Here is a 23,558-nt window from a genome sequence, read left to right as displayed (position 1 = left end):
ATTCACGGGATGTGGGCTTCACTGGCTGGGCCAGCATTTATTGCCCATCCCTAGTTGATGAGAAGGTGGTGTGAGCTGCCTTCATCAACCGCTGCAGTCCATGTGGTGTAGGTACACCTACATTGCTGTTAGGAAGAGAGTTCCAGGACTTTGACCCAGTGACAGTGAAGGAATGGTGATATATTTCCAAGTCAGGATGGTGGGTGGCTTGGAGGGGAACTTCCAGGTGGTGGTGTTCCCGTCTATCTGCTGCCCTTGTCCTTCTAGGTGGTTAGTGGTTGTGGATTTGGGAGGTGCTGCCTAAGGAACCTTGGTGAATTCCTGCCGTGCATCTTGTAGAAGCTACACACTGCTGCTACTGTGCGTCGGTGATGGAGGGAGTGAATGTTTGTGGTTGTGGTGCCAGTCAAGTAGGCTGCTTTGTCCTGGACGGTGCCCAACTTCTTCAGTGTTGTAGGAACCGCACTCATCCAGGCAAGTGGGGAGTATTCCATCACATTCCTGACTTGAGCCTTGTAGATGGTGGACAGGCTTTGGGGAGTCAGGAGGTGGGTTACTCGTCGCACAATTCATGGCCTCTGACCTGCCCTTGTAGCCACAGTATTTATATGGCTAGTCCAGTTCAGTTTCTAGTCAATGGTAACCCCCAGGATGTTGATTGTGGGGCATTCAGTGATGGTAATGCCATTGAACATCAAGGGGGCAAGATGGTTGGATCCTCTCTTGTCGGAGATGGTCATTGCGTGACACATGTGTGGTGCGAATGTTACTTGCCACTTGTCAGCCCAAGCCTGGATATTGTCCAGGTCTTGTTGCATTTGGAACAAAAACAAAAACAGAATTACCTGGAAAAACTCAGCAGGTCTGGCAGCATCAGTGGAGAAGAAATCAGTTAACGTTTCGAGCCTTCATGGCCCTTCGGCAGAACTGAAGCATAGTTAGGAGAAAGGAGAAATATAAGCTGGTTTAAGGTGGGGGGGCAGGAGGAGAGAGAAGTTGAGGGTGTGGTGATTGTGGAGATAAGCAAGCAGTGATAGGAGCAGATAATCAAAAGATGTCACAGACAAAAGGATCAAAGAGGTGTTGAAGGTGGTGATATTTGTCTAAGAAAAGTGCTAATTAAGAATGGAAGACAGGACACTCAAAGTACAGCTCTAGTGGGGGTGGGGTGGAAAGATTAACAAGGTTTTAGTTTTAGATTTAAAAATAATGGAAATAGGTGGGGAAAGAAGAATCTATATAAATTATTGAAAAAAAAGGGGGGAGGGGGGAGAAATGGGGTGGGGATGGGGGGAGGGGGAGTTTAAGATCTAAAGTTGTTGAATTCAGTATTCAGCCCGGAAGGCTGTAAAGTGCCTAGTCGGAAGATGAGGTGCTGTTCCTCCAGTTTGCGTTGGGCTTCACTGGAACAATGCAGCAAGCCAAGGACAGACATGTGGGCAAGAGAACAGGGTGGAGTGTTAAAATGGCAAGCGACAGGGAGGTTTGGGTCTTTCTTGCGGACAGACCGCAAGTGTTCTGCAAAACGGTCGCCTAGTTTGCGTTTAGTCTCTCCAATGTAGAGGAGACCGCATTGGGAGCAACGAATGCAGTAGACTAAGTTAGGGGAAATGCAAGTGAAATGCTGCTTCACTTGAAAGGAGTGTTTGGGCCCTTGGACGGTGAGGAGAGAGGAATTGAAGGGGCAGGTGTTGCATCTTCTGCGTGGGCATGGGGAGGTGCCATAGGTGGGGGTTGAGGAGTAGGGGGTGATGGAGGAGTGGACCAGGGTGTCCCGGAGGGAACAATCCCTACGGAATGCCGTCAGGGGGGGTGAAGGGAAGATGTGTTTGGTGGTGGCATCATGCTGGAGTTGGCGGAAATGGCGGAGGATGATCCTTTGAATGCGGAGGCTGGTGGGGTGATAAGTGAGGACAAGGGGGACCCTATCATGTTTCTGGGAGGGAGGAGAAGGCGTGAGGGAGGATGCGCGGGATATGGGCCGGACACGGTTGAGGGCCCTGTCAACGACCGTGGATGGAAAACCTCGGTTAAGGAAGAAGGAGGACATGTCAGAGGAGCTGTTTTTGAAGGTAGCGTCATCAGAACAGATGCGACGGAGGCGGAGGAACTGAGAGAATGGGATGGAGTCTTTACAGGAAGCGGGGTGTGAGGAGCTGTAGTCGAGGTAGCTGTGGGAGTCGGTAGGCTTGTAATGGATATTGGTGGACAGTCTATCATCAGAAATTGAGACAGAGAGGTCAAGGAAGGGAAGAGAAGTGTCAGAGATGGACCATGTGAAAATGATGGAGGGGTGGAGATTGGAAGCAAAATTAATAAATTTTTCCAGGTCCCGACGAGAGCATGAAGCAGCACCGAAGTAATCATCGATGTACCGGAGAAAGAGTTGTGGGAGGGGGCCGGAGTAGGACTGGAACAAGGAATGTTCCACATACCCCATAAAGAGACAGGCATAGCTGGGGCCCATGCGGGTACCCATAGCCACACCTTTTATTTGGAGGAAGTGAGAGGAGTTAAAGGAGAAATTGTTCAGTGTGAGAACAAGTTCAGCCAGACGGAGGAGAGTAGTGGTGGATGGGGATTGTTGGGGCCTCTGTTCAAGGAAGAAGCTAAGGGCCCTCAGACCATCCTGGTGGGGGATGGAGGTGTAGAGAGATTGGACATCCATGGTGAAGAGGAAGCGGTTGGGGCCAGGGAACTGGAAATTGTTGATGTGACGTAAGGTGTCAGAGGAATCACGGATGTAGGTGGGAAGGGACTGGACAAGGGGAGAGAGAAGGGAGTCAAGATAAGACCTGCTGAGTTTTTCCAGGTAATTCTGTTTTTGTTTTTGTTTTGGATTTCCAGAATCCGCAGTAGCTTTTAGCTTTTTGTTTTTATCTTGTTGCATTTGGACTGCTTCAGTATCTGAGGAGTCACTAATGGTGCTGAACATAGTGCAATCAACAGCGAACATCCCCACCTCTGACCTTAAGATGGAGGGAAGGTCATTGATGAAGCAGCTGAATATGGTTGGGCCTAGAACACTACCCTGAGGAACTCCTGCAGTGATGTCCTGGAGCTGTGATGACTGACCTCCAACAACCACAGCCATATTCCTTTGTGCTAGGTATGACTCCAACCAGCGGAGGGCTTTTCTCCAAAGTAGTATTGTGCCATCTTTAATGCACACCTGGGACGTTGGTTTGTGCCCAAAATTAGGCACAAAGGGGAACATGCACACACCCGTTAGCATCAACTAAGGCAGCACGTAATCTTTGTGTCACCTTCTGATTATCTAGGTCAAGCATGCGGTTGGCATTATTCATTGCCTGCACACCAGTATGGGGAGCCAGATATTGGACCTCTTTGATGTTACATAAAGGTAGCCAGCACCTGTTTAAACAGAAAGTACACCCTGGCTACAGACAACAGAGGGACAGTTGTGAATTGGAGAAATGGTTGTTCAACTTTTAGATCATGGCCCAGGTTCGCTGATGCTGCCTTGGAGGTACCTGGTCAAGGCAGTAGACAGCAGGAAGGATGCCCTCTCCCTGCCCTCCACAAATTTTATTAAATTCATTTTTGGGATGTGGGCATCACTGGCAAGGCCAGCATTTATTGCCTATCCAGCCTTGCCTTTGAGAAGGTGCTGGCAGCAGCCTTTTAAACAGCTGCAGCTGATGTGGTGAAGGGACACCCGCAGTGCTGTTAGGTGGAGAGTTCTAGGATCTTGACCCAATGAAGGAACAGCAATATATTTTCAAGCCAGGTTGGTGTGTGATGTGGTGGCTTGGAGGGGAACTTGCAGGTGGTGGTGTTCCCATGCATCTGCTGCCCTTGTCCTTCTGGGTGGTGGAGCTGATGGATTTATCAGGCCAAGCTTGCATGTTGTCCAGATCTTGCTACATGTGGGCATGCACTACTTCAGATCTGAGGACTGGTGAATGCTACTGAATTCTTGTCAAGTTGCTGCAGCGCGTCTTGTAGATGGTACATACTGCAGCTACTGTGCGCTGTTGGTGGAGGGAGTGAAACTTTAAGGTGGTGAATGAGTTGCCAATCAAGCAGGAAGGTTGCTTTGTCCTGGACGGTGTTGAGCTTCTTGGGTGTTGATGGAGCTGCACTCATCTAATCAAGTGGTGAGTATTCCTTCACACTCTTAACTTGTGCCTTGTAGATGGTGGACGGGCATGGGGGAATCAGGGGTGAGTTACTCACCACAGAATTCCTAGCCTCTGACCTGTACCACAGTGGGCTGGAGTTTCCCTGCATTACTGAACCCCAACGTTAGGCTCAAATGTGGGTCACAAGCCCGCAGTGTGTGGGAAACAGTCACTCGTTATGATTTTCCCTGGAGCAGCAAATTGATGGCCAGAGGGTGAGCTTGCCATCCTGGCAGGGCCTAAAAATCAGGCCCAGTATTTAGTGGCTGGTCCAGTTAAGATCTGGTTAATGTGAACCCCAGGATGTTAATGAATGTAATGTAATTGAATGTCAAGAGGAGATGGCTAGATTCTCTCTTTTTGGAGATGGCGTGAATGTTTCTTACCATTTATCAGGCCAAGCTTGCACGTTGTCCAGATCTTGCTACATGTGGGTATGCGCTACTTCAGTATCTGAGGATTGATGAATGCTACTGAACATTGTGCAATCATCAGCGAACATCCCCACTTCTGACCTCATTTATGAAGCAGTTGGAGATGGTTAGGCCTAGGACGCTACCCTGAGGAACTCCTGTAGTGATGTCCTGGAGCTGAGGTGATTGACCTCACAACAATCATTGGCTATTGTGCACAGAACATGCAGAGAAGGTCTCTTTGTTCACTCAAGCATTGAAACATAAAGGAGCTACTGAAAAAACTGGGGAGTGTGACATGCAAGGGAGTTACACATCTGTGAACTGCAAGGCCAGGACAATCAAATCATTGTTGAGCGATGTATTAGGTAATGCTATGAAACATGCTAATTGTTACCAAAAGGTTATAAATAATGGGTGGTACTTTGGAATTCATAATTTTGGCCGATCTAGAACACTGAACTCAGAACTGTAACACATTTTGGATTTCCTGACTATAGCTCTCAACATTTTGCAGTAAATGTTGTATCTACGTTTAATTATTGTCAACAATTGTTATTGCTTTATATGTAATAGATCTGTAAATGTCTACTTTCAACACTGTCAACTATTTTATTTTGAGGAGTAGCAGTTTGTATTTGAGAAAGGTAACATTTATAACAAAAACAAAAATACCTGGAAAAACTCAGCAGATCTGACAGCATCTGCGGAGAGGGGGACAGTTGACGTTTCGAGTCCGTATGACCCTTCATCCGAACTAAAAAATATAGAAATGAGATGAAATATAAACTGGTAGAGGGGGGTGGGAGGGACAGGTAGAGCTCGATAGGGGGCCAGTGATAGGTGGAGGCCAAGAAGAGACTGCTAAAGATGTCATAGACAAAAGGACAAAGGGGTGTTGACAGTGGTGATATTATCTAAAGGATGTGCTACATAAAGGCTAGCAAGCAGGACAAGCTAGTGGCAGATGGCCCTAGTGGGGGTGGGATGGGGGAAGGGATCGAAATGGGCTAAAAGGTGGAGATGAAACAATAGATCAAAATAAATTTTAAAATAGGTGGGAAAAGAAAAATAAATTTGTAAAAAAAAATTATAAATTATTGGAAAAGGGGGGATCGGAATGGGGTGGGGATGGAGGAGCGAGTTCATGATCTGAAACATTTATGTTGACCTAAAGGAGTGAGATGATAGTGATTCTTAAAATGTTGAAGGGTTTGATGGGGTAAATATGGAGAAGATGCTTCCACTTGTGATGGTGTCCAAAATTAGGGATCATAAATATAAAATAGTCACTAATAAATCCAATAGAGAATTCAGGAGAAACTCCTTTACCCAGAGAGTGGTGAAAATATTGCTACCACAAGGAGTAGTTGAAGTGAATAACATAATAAAAAAGACTTGCATTTCTATAGCACCTGTCATGACCACCGGATATCTCAAAGCGCTTTACAGCCAATGAAGTACTTTTGAAATGTGGTCACTGCCGTAATGTAGGAAACACAGCAGCCAATTTCTGCACATCAAACTCACACAAACAGCAATACGATAATGACCAGATACTGTAATACTGTAATTTGTGATGTTGATTGAAGGATAACTATTGGCCAGTTTATCGATAATGTATTTAAGAGGAAGCTGATTAAGTACATGAGGGGGAAAGGAAGAAAAGGGTATACCGATTGGGTTAGAAGAAGTAGGATGGGAAGAGGCACATGTGGAGCCGCTAATAAACACCATTAGAATCCAGTTGGGGTGCTTCTGTGTTGTAGATTTTATGTAATTATGTGCATCATAGAATGGAGTCTTATGGGTCGCATCCTGCTTTCTTTCATAGTGCTTCAAGCCAATTACACTGACTTTCAATTACAATTAAAATTCATCGAACAAGTCACAGTCAAAATCTAAACTACATGAAAGTTCACAGAAACTTATCCTCAAACATCAAGGGTCACAATTTGTGTTGGACACAAAGATGGATTTAAGTAGTTTGGAGAATTCCTTGATGAGGAGTCTTGGACCAAAAAGAGACTGATATAACCTGCCATGTCTTGATCAAGCAGTTGCAACACCATGTAAAATAAATCTAGTGAGAAATATGTAAGGAGTGTACCCATAGCTTTTAAAGGAATGTGGTGGAGTGGTTGTTTAGAGTTGAGGCCAGCAGTGAGAGAGGCAATCTTAAACATGGACTTTTGCCTGGTGCCCCAATGCCCCATTCCCCCCTTGTACACTGTGGCATTACACATCTTCCTTTGACCAAAGTGAAGACAAATAAATTAAAAGCTCACAGAAAACATCAGAAATTCAAATGGCTGGAAAGAAAAAATTGGTACACGCAAAAGGCTACAGGATTTCTTTTGTTTTCGTCTGTGGCTTTAAAATACCTGTGAAAAAAAGCCTGGCATCTACAGCTGGCTCTACCCCATTTCCAGCTGCAGTGTTAACCCTTTCCTGTAAGCCTTAACTTAGACTGCCTTAAATATACTACAATGGTTTTAATCTTTGTTTAACTGCAAAAGCTAATGTTTCCTTCAGGTATATTCAGTTTTACAGCCATTTGGAAAGGAGACTGAAGAATGAACAAGAGGAAGATGACTTTTGGTTCATCACTGGGTATTTGTAAGCATGTATTGTTCTACAACTTTTCATATATGCGTTTTTTATATATGTGTGTTATTTTTTGATACTGGGAGAATTTTAACCCCAAAGAATTTTTGAGTTTGGTTGGGTGGAAGCTAACAGTTTTTAAATTCTCAACTCCAATCCCACCCAGCTTCAACTTGCCCACTTCCAGCTTTAATCCATGCAGGCTGAGCTTCCCTGGCCTTAGAAGTCCTGGCAGGTAAAAGAAGATAAGAAAAGTTGGATCTCAGGTAAGTGCCTTTATTGCACCCCTTGTGGGGGTAGGGCCAGGAGTGATTCCCTGGGACCAAAAAATGTATCGCATCACCACTCCCCACGATGTCTGATTCTCTCCCAGTAATATGCAACACCCCTCCTACAAAGTCGCATCTCCCCATGATGTCCGAATCGCCTGCAATGCCCCATCTCCCCCACAATGTCCCATCTGTCCTGTAATGTTCCATCTCCTGCATAATGTTCCACCTGTCTTGCAATGTACCCGTCTCCCCCACAATGTCCCATCTGTCCTATAATGTCCTATCTTCCTCACGTTGTTCCATCTCCCCCACAATGTCCCAGCTCCCCCACAATGTCCCATCTCTCCCACAACGTCCCATCTCCCTCACAACGTCCCATCTCCCTCACAATGTCCCATCTGTCCTGCAATGTTCCATCTATCCTGTAATGTCCCAACTGCCCTGTAAAGACCAAACTCCCCCGCAATGTCCGATCTTTCTCATGATTCCCATCTGTCCTGAAATGTCCTATCTGTCCTGTAATGTCCCATTTGCCCTGCAATGTCTCATCTATCCTGTAATGACCCATCTACCCCATAATGTCCCATCCGTCTTGCAATGTACCCGTCTCCCCCACAATGTCCCACCTGCCCTGTAATATTCATCTCCCCCACAATGTCCCATCTGTCATGTAATGTCCCACCTCCCCCACAATGTCCCATCTGTCATGTAATGTCCCACCTCCCCCACAATATCCCATCTCCCCCACAATATCCCATCTGTCATGTAATGTCCCATTTTCTCCACAATGTCCCATCTCCCCCACAATATCCCATCTGTCATGTAATGTCCCATCTCCCCCACAATGTCCCATCTCCCCCACATTGTCCCATCTCCCCCACAATATCCCATCTCCCCCACAATGTCCCATCTCCCCCACAATATCCCATCTCCCCCACAATGTCCTATCTCCCCCACAATATCCCATCTCCCCTGCAAGGCCCCATCTGTCATGTAATGTCCCATCTCCCCTACAATGTCCCATCTCCCCCGCAATGCCCCATCTGTTCTGTAATGTCCCGTCTCCCCAAAATGTCCCTTCTCTTCCACAATGTCCCATCTGTCCTGTAATGTCCTGTCTCCCCAACAATGTTCCTTCTCTTCCACAATGTCCCATCTGTCCTGTAATGTCCCATCTCCCCCGCAATGTCCCATCCCCTCACGTTGTCCCATCTCCCCCACAATGCCCTATCTGTCCTGTAATGTCCCATTTGCCCTGTAATGTCCCGTCTCCCCCACAACATCCCATCTGTTCCGCAATGTCCCATTTGCCCTGTAATGTCCCGTCTCCCCCTCAATGTCCCATCTGTCCTGGAATGTCCCAGCTCCCCCACAACATCCCATCTCCCTCACAATGTCCCATCTGTCCTACAATGTCCCATCTATCCTGTAATGTCCCATCTGTCCTGTAAAGACCAAACTCCCCCGCAATGTCCTATCTCTCCCACGATATCCCATCTGTCCTATCTGTCCTGTAATATCCCATTTGCCCTGCAATGTCCCATCTATCCTGTAATGACCCATCTACCCCACAATGTCCCATCTCCCCCACAATGTTCCATATCCCCCATAATGTCCCATCTGTCATATCATGTCCCATCTCCCCCACGATGTCCCATCTGTCCTGTAATGTCCCATCTGTCCTATAATGTCCCATCTCCCCCACGATGCCCCATCTCCCTTACGATGTCCCATCTCCCCCACAATGCCCCATCTGTCCTGTAATGTCCCATGTGTCCTGCAATGTCCCATCTGTCCTGTAATATCCCAACTCCTCCACAATGTTCCATCTCCCCCATAATGTCCCATCTGTCCTATAATGTCCCACCTCCCCCATAATGTCCCATTTTCACCACAATGTCCCTTCTGTCCTGTAATGTCCCGCCTCCCCCATAATGTCCCATCTGTCCTGTAATGCCACATCTCCCCCACAATGCCCATCTCTCCTGTAATGTTCTATTTGTCCTGTAATGCCCCAAATCCCCCACAATGTCTGAACTCTCCCACAAGATGTCCCATCTCCCCCACGATCTCGCATTTGCCCTGCAATGTCCCATCTCCCCCACAATGTCCCATCTGTCCTGTAATGTTCCATCTCACCTGCAAAGTCCCATCTGTCCTGTAATGTCCCATCTGTCCTGCAATGTTCCATCTGTCCTGTAATGTCCCATCTGTCCTATAATGTCCCGCCTCCCCCACGATGTCCCATCTCCCCCACAATGTCCCATCTGTCCTGTAATGTCCCTTCTGTCCTGTAGTGTCCCATCTCCCCCACAATGTCCCATCTGTCCTGTATTGTCCCATCTGTCCTGCAATGTCCCTTCTGTCCTGTAATGTCCCGCCTCACCCATAATGTCCTATCTGACCTGTAATGCCACATCTCCCCCACAATGCCCATCTCTCCTGCAATGTTCCATCTGTCCTGTAATGCCACAAATCCCTCACAATGTCTGAACTCTCCCAAAAGATGTCCCATCTCCCCCATGATCTCGCATTTGCCCTGCAATGTCCCATCTCCCCCACAATGTCCCATCTGTCCTGTAATGTTCCATCTCCCCTGCAAAGTCCCATCTGTCCTTAAATGTCCCATCTCTCCCACAATGCCCCATCTGTCCTGCAATGCACATCTGTCCTGTAATGTCCCATCTGTCCTGCAATGTCCCATCTCCTCCACAATGTTCCATCTCCCCCACAATATTCCATCTGTCCTGTAATGTCCCATGTCCTCTGTAATGTCCCATCTCCTCCACAATAAGACCATAAGACATAGGAGCAGAAATTAGGCCATTTGGCCCATCGGGTCTGCTCCGCCATTCAATCATGGCTGATAAGTTTCTCAACTCCATTCTCCCGCCTTCTCCCCGTAATCTTTGATCCCCTTACCAATCAAGAGCCTATCTATCTCGGTCTTAAATACACTCAATGACCTGGCCTCCACAGCCTTCTGTGGCAATGAATTCCATAGATTCACCACTCTCTGGCTAAAGAAGTTTCTCCTCATCACTGTTCTAAAAGGTCTTCCCTTTACTCTGAGGCTGTGCCCTCGGGTCCTAGTCTCTCCTACTAATGGAAACATCTTCCCCACGTCCACTCTGTCCAGGCCTTTCAGTATTCTGTAAGTTTCAATCATATCCCCCCTCATCCTTCTAAACTCCATCGAGTGTAGACCCAGAGTCCTCAAACGTTCCTCATATGTTAAGCCTTTCATTCCTGGGATCATTCTCGTGAACCTCCTCTGGACTCTCTCCAGGGCCAGCACATCCTTCCTGAGATACGGGGCCCAAAATTGCTCACAATATTCTAAATGTGGTCTGACCAGAGCCTTATAAAGCCTCAGCAGCACATCCCTGTTTTAGTCCTCTCGAAATAAATGCCAACATTGCACTTGCCTTCCTAACTACCGATTCAACCTGCAAGTTAACCTTAAGAGAATCCTAGACTAGGACTCCCAAGTCCCTTTGCACTCCAGATTTCTGAATTCTCTCCCCATTTAGAAAATAGTCTATTCCTCTATTCTTCCTACTAAAGTGCATGACCTCACACTTGCCCACGTTGTATTCCATCTGCCACTTCTTTGCCCATTCTCCTAACCTGTCCAAATCCTTCTACAGCCTCCCCACCTCCTCAATACTACCTGTCCCTCCACCTATCTTTGTATCATCTGAACTTAGCCAGGATACCCTCAGTTCCTTCATCTAGATCATTAATGTATAACGTGAAAAGTTGTGGTCCCAACACTGACCCCTGCGGAACTCCACTAGTCACCGGCCGCCATCCTGAGAAGGACTCCCTTATCCCCACTCTCTGCCTCCCGCCAGACAGCCAATCTTCTATCCATGCTAGTACCTTGCCTCTAACACCATGGGCTCTTATCTTACTGAGCAGCCTCCTGTGCGGCACCTTGTCAAAGGCCTTCTGGAAGTCCAAGTAGATAACATCCATTGGCTCTCCTTTGTCTAACCTACTCGTTACCTCCTCAAAGAATTCTAACAGATTTGTCAGGCATGACCTCCCCTTGATGAAACCATGCTGACTTTGCCCGATTTTACCATGCATTTCCAAGTATTCTGAAATCTCATCCTTAATAATGGACTCTACAATCTTACCAACGACCGAGGTCAGGCTAATCGACCTGTAATTTCCCATCTTTTGCCTCACTCCCTTCTTAAACAGGGGGGTTACATGGGCGATGTCCCATCTCCCCCACAATGTCCCATCTCCCCCATGATGTCCCATCTCCCCCATAATGTCCCACCTATCCTGTAATGTCCCATCTGTTCTGTAATGTCCCATCTCGCCCACAATGTCCCATCTGTCCTGCAATGTCCCACCTGTCCAGTAATGTCCCATCTGTCCTGTAATGTCACATCTCCTCCAAAATGTCCCATTTCCCCCACAAAGTCCCATCTTCCCCATAATGTCCTATCTCCCCCACAATTTACCAACTGTCCTGTAATGCCCCATCTGTTTCACAATCTCCCATCTCCCCTATAATGTCTGACCAGCCCCTCGCTCCCCCCCCCCAACCCCCCCAACCCCCCCACCCCTCAGATGTCCCAATTCATTTCCAATGTCCCATCTCCCCCACAATGTCCCATCTCCACACAATGTCCAATTCCCTTCCACATATAGCATCCAGACCCACCCACGATATCCAAGCTCTCCCTCACCAGCACCACCTCCCCACCCACCCTTGGAACCATTGTTAATCTGGCTGGCTGTCAGGGGGTTGAAAAAAATTAAATTTGGCATGTCATGTGAGAAATCCTTACTTGGAAGTTTTCTGTCATGAAATCCCTAATTCTCCTGTTATCCCCACTCTCCCTTCCTGGCTTCGAGTTAATATTGGGGGCCAATGAATCCTGTGAGCCTGAAGAGAATTGGAGGAATTGTGGTTAAATAACCTGAGTCTACAGATCGAGTGTCTGATTAAATTATTAAATTATGAAAGCTAGAGTTTTATTATGGCCGCAATAAAAACTAAGTATTGTAAATGAACAGTCTCTAGTTGACAACATCGGATTGCCACATAGCAATTGGCACTTCTGAGTTCATCAACCGTTCCAGAGCAGCAGGTTGGTGATTAGGAGCACAAAAGCCAATAAGTGTGCAGTCTGTGCGCTCTGCCATTCATGCAAAAGCTAGTGTGGCCCATCCAGCTTTGCTTTTCCATGGGAAATGTGACGTAGGTGCTCCTTTTGATGCAGAACCTCGGTGACCTCCTTGATGTAGCAGTGGGCTGAAAATGAGAATATGTCACTGATGTCACTTGCTACAGCTCAAAAGAAGCCTGTCACATCTACATTTAGGTCCATGTCACAAGCTTTGCTGTCCATGCCCTGGTTTGAGATGTGGCTGGTGCAGGTGAAATACCTTGGTGCCAGCCTTCTTTGGGTGGTAAAGGTACCTGAGCCAATGTTTCTCCATAAACAAGGGAGCCTCCTGCGTAGTGACCGCCTCCTCCCCCTCCTCCTTTCTCGTGACAGCCACTCCTACTCAGTGGCATCTTCTTCACTGGACCCATTGTCCTCCAGCCCCAGAGGCAACACTAGGAGACCACCCCTGACTCAATCAAATTAGCAATACCAACAACAGCCAACACCAACAAAATCTTGCTTTCTTTGCACAAAGTGATTTTCATTCAGAGTGATAAAACACAACAAAGAATTGGGTAAATGTTAACCAGCAATTAACTTGTAAGGCTTCCATGATCTGTTTAAATATCAGTAGTGAAGGGGCCCTTCTTGCCTGCTATCGCCACAGGCGGGTAAGTCCAGCATGTGGTGAGCCAGGGACTGGGGTAAGCCAAAATCTTAGCAGGACTGTAATTCACCTAATGTATTGATTGTTTTAAATAGTTCTGGCATGCGCTCGTGACACTAATGGAGAAGCCTGTTCAGGCAGCAGCCTGATCCAATGTGAATTATTCTAGCTGGAAATGAGCTCCCTCTTCCTGCCCAAGATATTGATTGCTTCAAGGGTCATTAGCCCTCAAAAAAATTCAGAGCTGTGCAGTTGAATTGCTTACAATAGCTTAGGAATATCACATTCAATCTAGTAACACTGTTGTTAATAGCCGTCGTGAAGTGAACATACTTTTATGAATCTTGTGGAGTACAGTGGTGGGGCTGAGCTTGGTAAATCAGGTGCATTTTTTACACAGAGATAAAAACAAAAAACTGCGGATGCTGGAAATCCAAAACAAAAACAGAATTACCTGGAAAAACTCAGCAGGTCTGGCAACATCGGTGGAGAAGAAAAGAGTTGACGTTTCGAGTCCTCATGACCCTTCAACCGAACTCAGTTCTGTTGAAGGGTCATGAGGACTCGAAACGTCAACTCTTTTCTTCTCCACCGATGCTGCCAGACCTGCTGAGTTTTTCCAGGTAATTCTGTTTTTGTTTTGCATTTTTTACATGTTGGAATATTGTCTGGTAATTAATAAGGAGAAAATGGAGGATATCCCAAGTTATCTGAGGCTAAGTACAAAGCCTTGTATGGTACCTGGACATACAGAAGAGACAGATTCAAGCTTAATGATCCTGTTACCCTTTCTTCGTCAAGACTGTCAGTGGTCACACAGCTCTTGGGTTGGATAGAGAATAAAAACAACCAGGGTTTCCAATCAGGCAGGGAAAGGATCTGAGTTCAGCTCTTTGCCAAAGAGGCATGCAAAAATTCACCATTTAGACTTAAGTGAAAAGTGTTTAAGAGGGCTGCAGGAACATCTGTGACCATACTCCCAGCATAAGTCATAGGAATTGAATCACAGTGACAGGATAAATGAAAACCTTTTTTTCACTCCATTTATTTTGTCATTACATAATGCAACATGCCTAATGCATGTTTTAGGTAGCAGTCCACCTGGTCACCTGAGAAATGACCGATCCTAATTTTGGGCTGGAGGTTAATTGGGCATTCTTGATGTTCCAAATGCTGGCCCCTAAAGTCATTCCTCGTTGCACTAGTTCCACACCTGAAGTGGTAACTTCCTCATTGTTCAAGTATGTCCACACTGGAAGGAATTCATCATCTTCTGTGGGTCTTCAGAATCCAATGCTGGATCGGCATGGACATCCACAGAGCTGTTAGCTCATGCTGATGTTGTTGGTTCCCTGGGGGAACGTCTGCAGCTGTGCCACCTCTGATCTTCCTCTGAGCATGCTGGAGGTTGTATGTTTGGCATGCATGACCCTCAAAATACGGTGAACCCAATTTCAGTGTTTGCCTCCCGACAAGCTAGTCAGCTGAAGTGTTTTCTCCAGACAGGTGGTCTGCAATGCAAAAGTTGGTAAGGCTCTATTTTAGGCTGTCCTTGTGTCATTTGTACTGACCACCTTGATTTCATTTGCCCTGAGACAGTTCCCCATAGAAGATCTGCTTGGGGATTCAGTGATCGTCCATATGGGAGTCATGGCCTGCCCATCTAAGATGAATTTTCTGGAGGATGGTCTCCATGCTTTGAGCTCAGTATGATTAGCGACCTCATTGTTTGCGATTTTGTCCTACCATCGAATTCTCATGACGGACTTCAGGGTGTCTTTCGTGGAAGATTTCTAGAGCTTTGATGTGACGCCTATAGCAGATCCAGCATTCTTCACTATATAGCAGGATGGTAAGGACAACAGAGTTTGATTTTAGTGTTCAGTTTAATGCCGTGTTGCTCCCAGGCACGATTATGGAGTCGGCCATAGGCTGAACTTGCTTTCTGGATGTGTGTACGGATATCTTTATAAATTGTGGCAGCCCTAGAGGGCACACTATCAAGGTTCTACAACATTGAGACTGGTGCTGTGTCTGATGCTTCATGGTGTGTGCCTGGTGCTGGCTGAATCTCTGAGTCAGAAGGCTGTTGATTCAAATTTCAGAGATTTGAGAGATTTGTAGAGATTTGAGAACAAAATCTGGGCAAACACTCCAGTATAGTGCTGAGGCAGTGCTGCAATGTTGGAGGTGCTGGTTTTCAGATGAGACATTAAACTGAGGCCCCATCTACCCTCTTAGGTGGACATAAAAAAAAACCCATGATGCTATTTTGAAGAGAAGGAGCATTTGCCCAGTGTGTTGGCCAATATTTATCCCTCAGTCAACATCACTAAAATAGATTATCAAGTTATTATCTCATTGCTGTTCATGTAACCTTGCCAATCCCAAATTTTAGTTTTGCTAGGGGGTGGTGGTAGGTAATGGAGGATGGGGTTCCAGGGTGGCAGAGGCTCTGACTATTTTTGTGAACTCCAAAGGAACAGTCTTGTTCTGCCAAGGCCAGAAGAATTAATACAACATTTACTTTTGGTGGGCTTTCAGCTCCACTGTCCATGGAACTGGTGCAGGCTCAAAGAATTCTGACCTAAAATGGCAATTGGGGTCCCACTTCAATCATAGAACCCCAGTTTCTATATTAAAAGTTACCTATTGCCTGAACCAACAATGGGGCTGTAATGGCCTCAAAATACAGACAATAACCTTACCAGACCATTAACATTCACAGTGCAGCAACTCCATTCTGAAAGGGACATCCTGCCAGATGCTTTGAACACCCACAAGTGGGTTCTTTTCAAAACACAACCAATGTTAATGGAACGGTGAGCTTAATGACCCCATTAACACCAGGTGAAGGCAGGTGAAGATCAACCTTGTATGTCAGGGGTTTAACCTGCAGTTCCTATTCACTTAATGCCAAAAAAATAACCATTCGATTGAAATCTGGGTTGGACAGCTGATGGGATGAATGTCCTCTCTCTGCTAACTAAAAACTGACAAACAGCTTCAAAAAAGTTGACAACTAAAAAAAATGATGCAGAGCTGAAAAACTACCCTGAAATATGGATGGTGATGCTGAGAGACCAATGATAGTAATTGGAGATTTCAACTTAGACAAAATTGACTGGGACAGTGATGACTACTGGTAAGTCAGGGAAGCGATATCTAAATCTAATGGCAGGCTATTTCATGGGTTAGTCTGTAAAAGAACCAATAAGGGAATAAATCCATCCTTGGGCAGAATTTTGTCCTTGGTGGGTGTGCTTGGCGGTTGCGGGCAAGGGCGGTCGGAAAGCCGACTGCCGCCCACGATCGGCACCACACCGCATTTTCATACTGCTGGGCCAATTAAGGCCCACCCAGCATGAAGCACAAGCAGTAGCGCTAAGCACTGCCTGTGCAGGAGGGGGGGAGGAGTGCGAGCCAGCCAAGCACGAACTTCACGCATACACGCGAGCGAGCGCTGCATAATCTCCATGAGGAACTCCCTCAGGGAGATGAAGAGACATTTAAAAAATAAAAATGTAATAAAACATGTTCCCTCATGTGTGACTCTGTCACATGAGCAGGGACATATTATTAATGAAAAATTAAAGTTTTATTTTATTTTATTTACTTTTGGAAACTTCATCCTGTCCATGGACAAGGTTTCCAAAAAAAATGCAAAGGTCGCTTGGCCTTTTTGCCTGCCCGTCAGCCATTAGGTTGGACGGGCAGTGAAAATTTTAATTTACTTGATAACTTAATGGCATTAACAGGCTTTTTAATTGTCGGCAGGCGCACTGCCGGCTCCAGTGCGTGCCTGCCAACTGAACTATCGCGCAACTGCGCGTTGACATCGGCACGCTCAGCTGATGTCATTGCGCATTATTTCACGCTTGAGTGGGTCAGGCGCGCGCCCACCCGCCAAGCGAAATATTCTGCTTCCTGGGTAGGAGTAAAGAACCAATCAAATGCCCAACATCAAAATGTAGGGTTTTAAGTACCAGTGATCATATGTGATCACATTTGACATTACAATAATTGGAAAGGTTAATAAAACATAAACACAACTGTCAAATTTTAAGATTTCAGCATTCAAGCATAGAGAGCTGTATATTTAAATTTGATGACAACGCTATGTTGGGTAGCACAGTAAATAGTGCAAATGGGAGCAGAAAGTTGCAAAGTGACATTGATAGGTTGTGGACAAAACTGTGGCAAATGGAGTTCAACATTGGGAAGTGTAAAGTCATCCACCTTGGACCAAGAATAAATTGATCAGTATTTTCTAAATGTCGGGCAACTAGGAAATGTGGAAGAACAAAGTTTTAGGAATCCAAGAATAGAAATCATTAAGAAGCTAGTGGGGATTAATAATAATTGATGGTTACTGGAATTTTGGTCTTTATCTCAAGAGGGGTTGGTTGCAAAGGGTTGGGAGTTATGGTAAAGCTGGACAGAGCTCTAGTTAGTACTGAATTCAATTCTGGACACCACAACTCAGGAAGAATATATTGGCACTTAAGGGCATGCAGCACAGATTCACCAAAATGATAACAGGGCTACAAGGGTTAATTTTGAAATTAGATTGCAAAGACTATATTTATATTCCCTTGAATGTAGAAGATTAAGTGATGACCTAATTGAGACTTTTAAGACAATCAAAGAATTTGACAGGGTGAATAGAGAGAAACCTTTCCTCTGGTAAGACAGTCCAGAACAATGGGTCACAACCTTAAAATTAAAGCTAGGCCATTCAGGGGTGATTCAGAAAACATTTCCTCACACAGGAGTCAGTGGAAATCCAGATCTCTCCCCCCCTCTCCCCCCCACCCCTAAAAAGCTGATGAAGCTAGATCAATTGACACTTTCGATGACCCACTCCTGTTCCTATAATCCTATGTTAACAGTCTTGTTAGAGTGGGCCTGGAAGATTTGAACATGGTTAGAAGAATAGAGGAATTGTTATATTCCTTCAAGGAGGTGATTTGCAATACAATGAAGCAATGTGTATGTAAAGCGGAGGTACCAAGCTTAAAAGCACCCAGGCCTGGTTAAATAGAACTCACAAGCAAATCTTAAAGAAGGGGAAAAACACTTAAGGCTATGAAGGAAAATGGCAGCAAAGTAGTACCAGAAGTCATGAAAAAAGAGTGCACATTGAAAGAAAAAGAAATTGAGTGATGGAACAGCGACATTGAAAGTGAGATTGGGAATGGGCATGACAATTGATATTACACATCATCTCCACTTCACTCTAACAGTGCTAATTAAGTTTCTAGCCTCAGCATTTAGCAAGGAGGAGATCTGGAAAAGGAACTAGCGTTGCAGAAGTAACACTATTCACATTACTACCAACATCGTTGCCAAACAGCTGTGCAAACTTAAGGCAAAGAAGTCTCAGGGGCCGGTTGCAATTCATCCAAAGATTCTTAAGAAAAGAAGGGAGGAAATTGCAGGGATTCTGGCACAAATATTGCAGAAACCACCAAATACTGGCGAGGTGCCTGAGGACTGCAGAAAGACAGATGTTACTCCTATTTTTAAAAAAGACTGTAAAGTACCCCAGGAAAATACAGACCAGTGAATTTGATTCCTGTTATGGGTGAAATAATGGAAATCCCAAAGGATATGGAGCATCTGAATAGAAACAAAGCCATAAGAAGATAACCAATATGCATTCATGGAGGGAAGGTTTGCTGATCTAACGTACTGCTTTTCTTTGAGCATGTGGTAAAGGAACTTGAAAGGGTTAACGAGGTAATGAATAAAGAGTACTTAGACTTGTAGAAAGCTTTTGATTCAATTCCTCTGGAAAGGCTGGTAACGAAAATGAAGAAAGCAAGGGTCAGTGGAAATATTTCCGATGAGTACACAAATGGAAGACCAATGGAACCAGTGGGCACTGACTCACAGGTTGTCATCAACCTTAGAAAATGTTGCCCATGGGGTCTCTCGGTTAGCTACCATGCTTCTAGCTGAAGCCAATTTTGGGAACTCTCCCAAAAACATTTTTGTATTGTTGACGGAAAGACCAAGGTTAAAGATTGTCTTGCTGTATAAGAGCATATATTTTCTGTCCTCGACATGAAAAGTCTGTACTGTTGTGCTGTGAGCAACCATCTAGATCTGTCTGTGACCTAGTATGGCATGCCTGGTCCTACTTGAAAATATATTTTTGTTTAATATCTTATTAAATCATTTGGAGCTAGCAATCACAAGCACAATGATGCTACACATTGCAGATGGTACAAAGCTAGTGAAGTTGGTAGATCACAAAGCTCAACAGGATAAGCTACAGGCGGATTGAATATATTTGAGAATTAAGTGGACAGATGGCTGATGAAATTTAATACAGAGAAATGCAAAGGGTTTTCACATGGGGACAAAATATCCAAGAAGATACTGTTACTTATTAGAGAGAGAGAGAACACTACGAAAATGGTGAGAAGCCCAAGAGCACAACGGAGATAGATGGAGCAGTGAAGAGAGAGAGAGAGAGAGAGAGCACTGCAAGAACAGTGGAAGGCTCAAGAGTACAGTGGAGATAGAAACAGCCACAGAGAGAGAGCACTGAGCGAACAAATCAACAAAAATATCAAGGAGCGATGCCGCCGGGCAGTAGCCAAGTGATTGTTTTTTTGGAGAACCCAGAGTAAGAAGCAAGCATTTGAAGGAGATATTGGTAGCTGATGAGTTTTGTTGTATAGGTCTGCAATAAGTTTTTAGATTATTTCTGTTAAGTTTAGTTAGTCTAATAAACAGAGGCATGACAGGGCACCTCAGTCCCATGGAATGCACATCCTGTTCCATGTGGTAATTCCAGGAGACTTCTGGATAACCAGATGTGCAGGAAATGCCGACAGCTTGAGCTCTGGATTTCAGAACTTGAGCTGCAACTGGTCTGCTGACAGGTAATAGCAGAGGCACTGTCAGCCGTCTTAGAGCAGGTAATGAATTTTCTCTCAGCTCTAGGCATCAAGCCTGAGAAATAAAACCTAACCTTAACCCTAACCTTCCAATACAGTTATAAAAATATAGCAATTAAAAAGGAATAATGAGTACACATCGCATTAAACCATTACTAATTTTTTAGGATCTATCTTAATTTAATTTTTCATAAAATGTCACTTCACAGTTGCAATTTGTGAGTCAGTACAGCTACTGCCTAAAGTACCAGAGACTGAAAACAGTGGGGTTTTCAGGGAGTGCTGCCTGCAACTGCTAAGTATGGAAGATATATCCACGCATTTCCACGTTTCTAGTCCCCATTAGTTCACAGTAGGGCCTACAAAACAGCTGATATCTGGGAACCACCAAAGTTTTGCCCATGTGCAGATTAGATGTATCTCAATGCATTATGAGATCAGCCCAGAAGTCCTCAAATAAAGTGTTCTGTTGATCGCCACATAAAGAATACTAGTGCCATTTTTAACTTGGTACAGGACTTGGGCAGGGGAAGGGTGAGACAAGCACTAAATCTGTCTGACTTCAGCAGCCTGAGGCCCATGCAATTATAAATCCTGGGGTTTATCTGCATGCTCTCAGTCAACAACCCACCTCAAATGGGCAGGGAGTGCAAACTGGGCAGTATTTTTTGGGCAGCAGAAGGCAGCTGGCTTGCAAAGGGAGGCTTCATGACACTCAGGCAAGGCAATGGAAGGGGGTTTCAGGAGGCCTCACAGGAGGGGGAGATGGGAGCCCAGGGCAGAGGACATCTAGAGTTCTTTTGTGGGGCCTGGAGGGCAACTGCTGCTCCTGACCCTACAAGGAAAGTTAAAAAAAACACCTTAAATGGTCTTTTAAGGACCTTGATCCTATTTGCTCTGTCTTCACCTGGAGGGAAAGCCACAATAGCTTCCCTACTGGACTAGGAGTAAAATTGCAGTCAGGGCCATCAATGGACCCCTATTTGTATATTTAAAGAAGGACTCCACCTTCCCCCTGGAGGTGTCAGCTGTGGCTCAGTTCATAGCACCCTCGCCTTTGAATCAGAGGGTTGTGGGTTCATGTCCCACTCCCGGAAACCAAGAACTGTGATTGTACTCGAAAAGAGTTGCAATCTGTGACTGTTGGTAACTCGAAAGAGTTTCCCCATGAGGAGTTTTAGAAAATTAAACTTGAATACATTGGATATCAGCAGATAAATTACTTGGTCAATTTGAACTACTTGTCTGCCAGGAGGGTAGAGTTAAAATCATCCCTTGCGTATCCAGTCCAAGGACAGAATTTAATGTAGGCAACGGGGGCCTCAACTGCCAGCTGGAGAGCCAGCGAGAGTCCCGGGTCACCTACTTTCAGGAAGGCCAATCTGGCACTTAACGTGGGGCAGAATTTTGCCGTCAGCGAGCAGGGGGCGGGGCCCGCTCGCTGACGCGTAAAATGATGCAGGATGACGTCGGGTGGAACCCCCAATGTCATCCCACCACATTTAAATTTTCAGGAAGGCGGGGGCACAGCAAAATCAGCTGTGGGCCCGCCAACCTGTCAATAGCCAATTCAGGCCATTGACAGCATAATTAAAACAATTAAAGGACCTGCCCGTCCAAACTTAAGGCTGGTGGGCAGGCCAGGAGCCCCGGCGGCAAATAGAGAAAACATGAAACCTCATCCACCGGCGGGATGAGCTTTCATGCAGGGTTTTAAAAAGTTTAATAAAGTTTTAGTGTAAATTATGAACATGTCCCATCTCATGTGACATTGTCACATGAGGGGGACATGTTAGGGAATTTTTTTCTTTCTATTTTTAATATTTTTAAAAGTGTAAGCGACCTCCCTGAGGCGGCACTTAGCCTCAGGGAGATGTGCGCTCTATCGTGCGCATGCGTGAAAGAGCATACTCGCGCTTTTGGGGAATTCCCCCCACCCCCGGCCACACAGGAACCGCAAAGCGTTTTCCGATGGACGTCACACTGGGTGGGCCTTAATTGGCCCGCCAATGTAAAATGGCAGCGCGGCCCGCTTCTCCGGTGGGAATCGGCTCCCCGCCTGCCGGAGATTGGGTCGGGCCCACCCGCCCGATAGGCAGAAAATTCTGCCTTTGGTAGCAGCAGGCCTTCCCCGAGGTCAAGAACCCCAAGCTTCTGGCCAATCAGAGGCTGTCAGCTGTGCATTGCTCAGCAGTGCTGCCAGAGCAGTTGCTGATGCCTGTGATGCACCCATCTAAGGCTCAGGATTGCCGAGCGATCCAGGCTGCGGGTGTGTGATGGGAGGACGGGGGTCATGGGAGAGAGGGGAGGGGAGCCTGCAGCAAGAGCAGAGGGGCATTCTAAGTGGGACCACCCTTCCTGATGCCAGGTCCCTCGATCAGGCAGTGTCCCAGCAGGGTTTGCTTTTTGGGCTCTCCACATGGCAAATCTCCCACCCGCTACTCGGTGAATACCAATGGTGGCAGAATGAGGGTGTCAACTGGACATTAATTTCCCATTGAAGGCCCTCAATCAGCGGCAGGAGGGAAAGCCGAACATGAGCCTTTGCTGAATTTAACGATGAAGAGATGGGAAGGCAGGGGGTCTCCACCTATTACCCTCCTGCCATATTAAATGTGCTCTATCACCAAACTCACCTTGGAGGAGGGCATTAAATTCTACCCCAAGAGTGGACAGATGACACCTACGAATATGAAATGAATTTGGACAGTTTCAACCATGTTCCCAGCAGGCTTAAGCCAACGGCATACAACTTTCACGAATCTGCCACTAACTGCAATTTCACAAAGAGAGGCTATTAAAAAGGCAAATGCTGAGGCTGGAAATCTGCAATAAAAACAGAAAATGTTGGAAATAGTCAGCAGGTGAGACAGCATCCGCGGAGCGAGAAATAGAATTAACGTTTCCGACCTATGAGCTTTCGAAAGGTCATCGACCTGAAACGTTAACTCTATTTATCTCGCCACACACGTACACACACATGCTGCCTGACCTGCTGAGTATTTTCAGCATTTTCTGTTTTTGTTCCACAAGGATGGCTGATGCAAACAAAGCATGTTGCACTAGTTCAGTTGAAGGTGTTTTTGCAAAATCAGGAGCAGGACATGTTAGTTAGACAGAGTAGATGAAGGAATTCTTATTTTGCTGTACCTGACTGGGAGCACTTGGTGCCTCAGCAGAACATCCTAAATGTTTGTAAAAAAAATTACTCAGAATGGCAATAATTATCTCTGAGGCATCTGGTGCACCAATGTGGAATGCTAATACAACGGAAAATTGCTGATGCAGATTCTACAAAGTAATCTTCTTACATTACATTGAAACCCAGGAAACATACATAGACCTAATTAACAAAGTTTCCCTTGTACTCATGCTACAGGAAGGTTAGGTTTAAATGAGCTGGCATTG

Source organism: Cetorhinus maximus, chromosome 15 (assembly GCF_964194155.1).
Source record: "Cetorhinus maximus chromosome 15, sCetMax3.hap1.1, whole genome shotgun sequence".
NCBI lineage: Eukaryota > Metazoa > Chordata > Chondrichthyes > Lamniformes > Cetorhinidae > Cetorhinus > Cetorhinus maximus.
The sequence above is the reverse complement of the archived record's forward strand: the minus strand, read 5'-3'. Positions refer to the sequence as shown.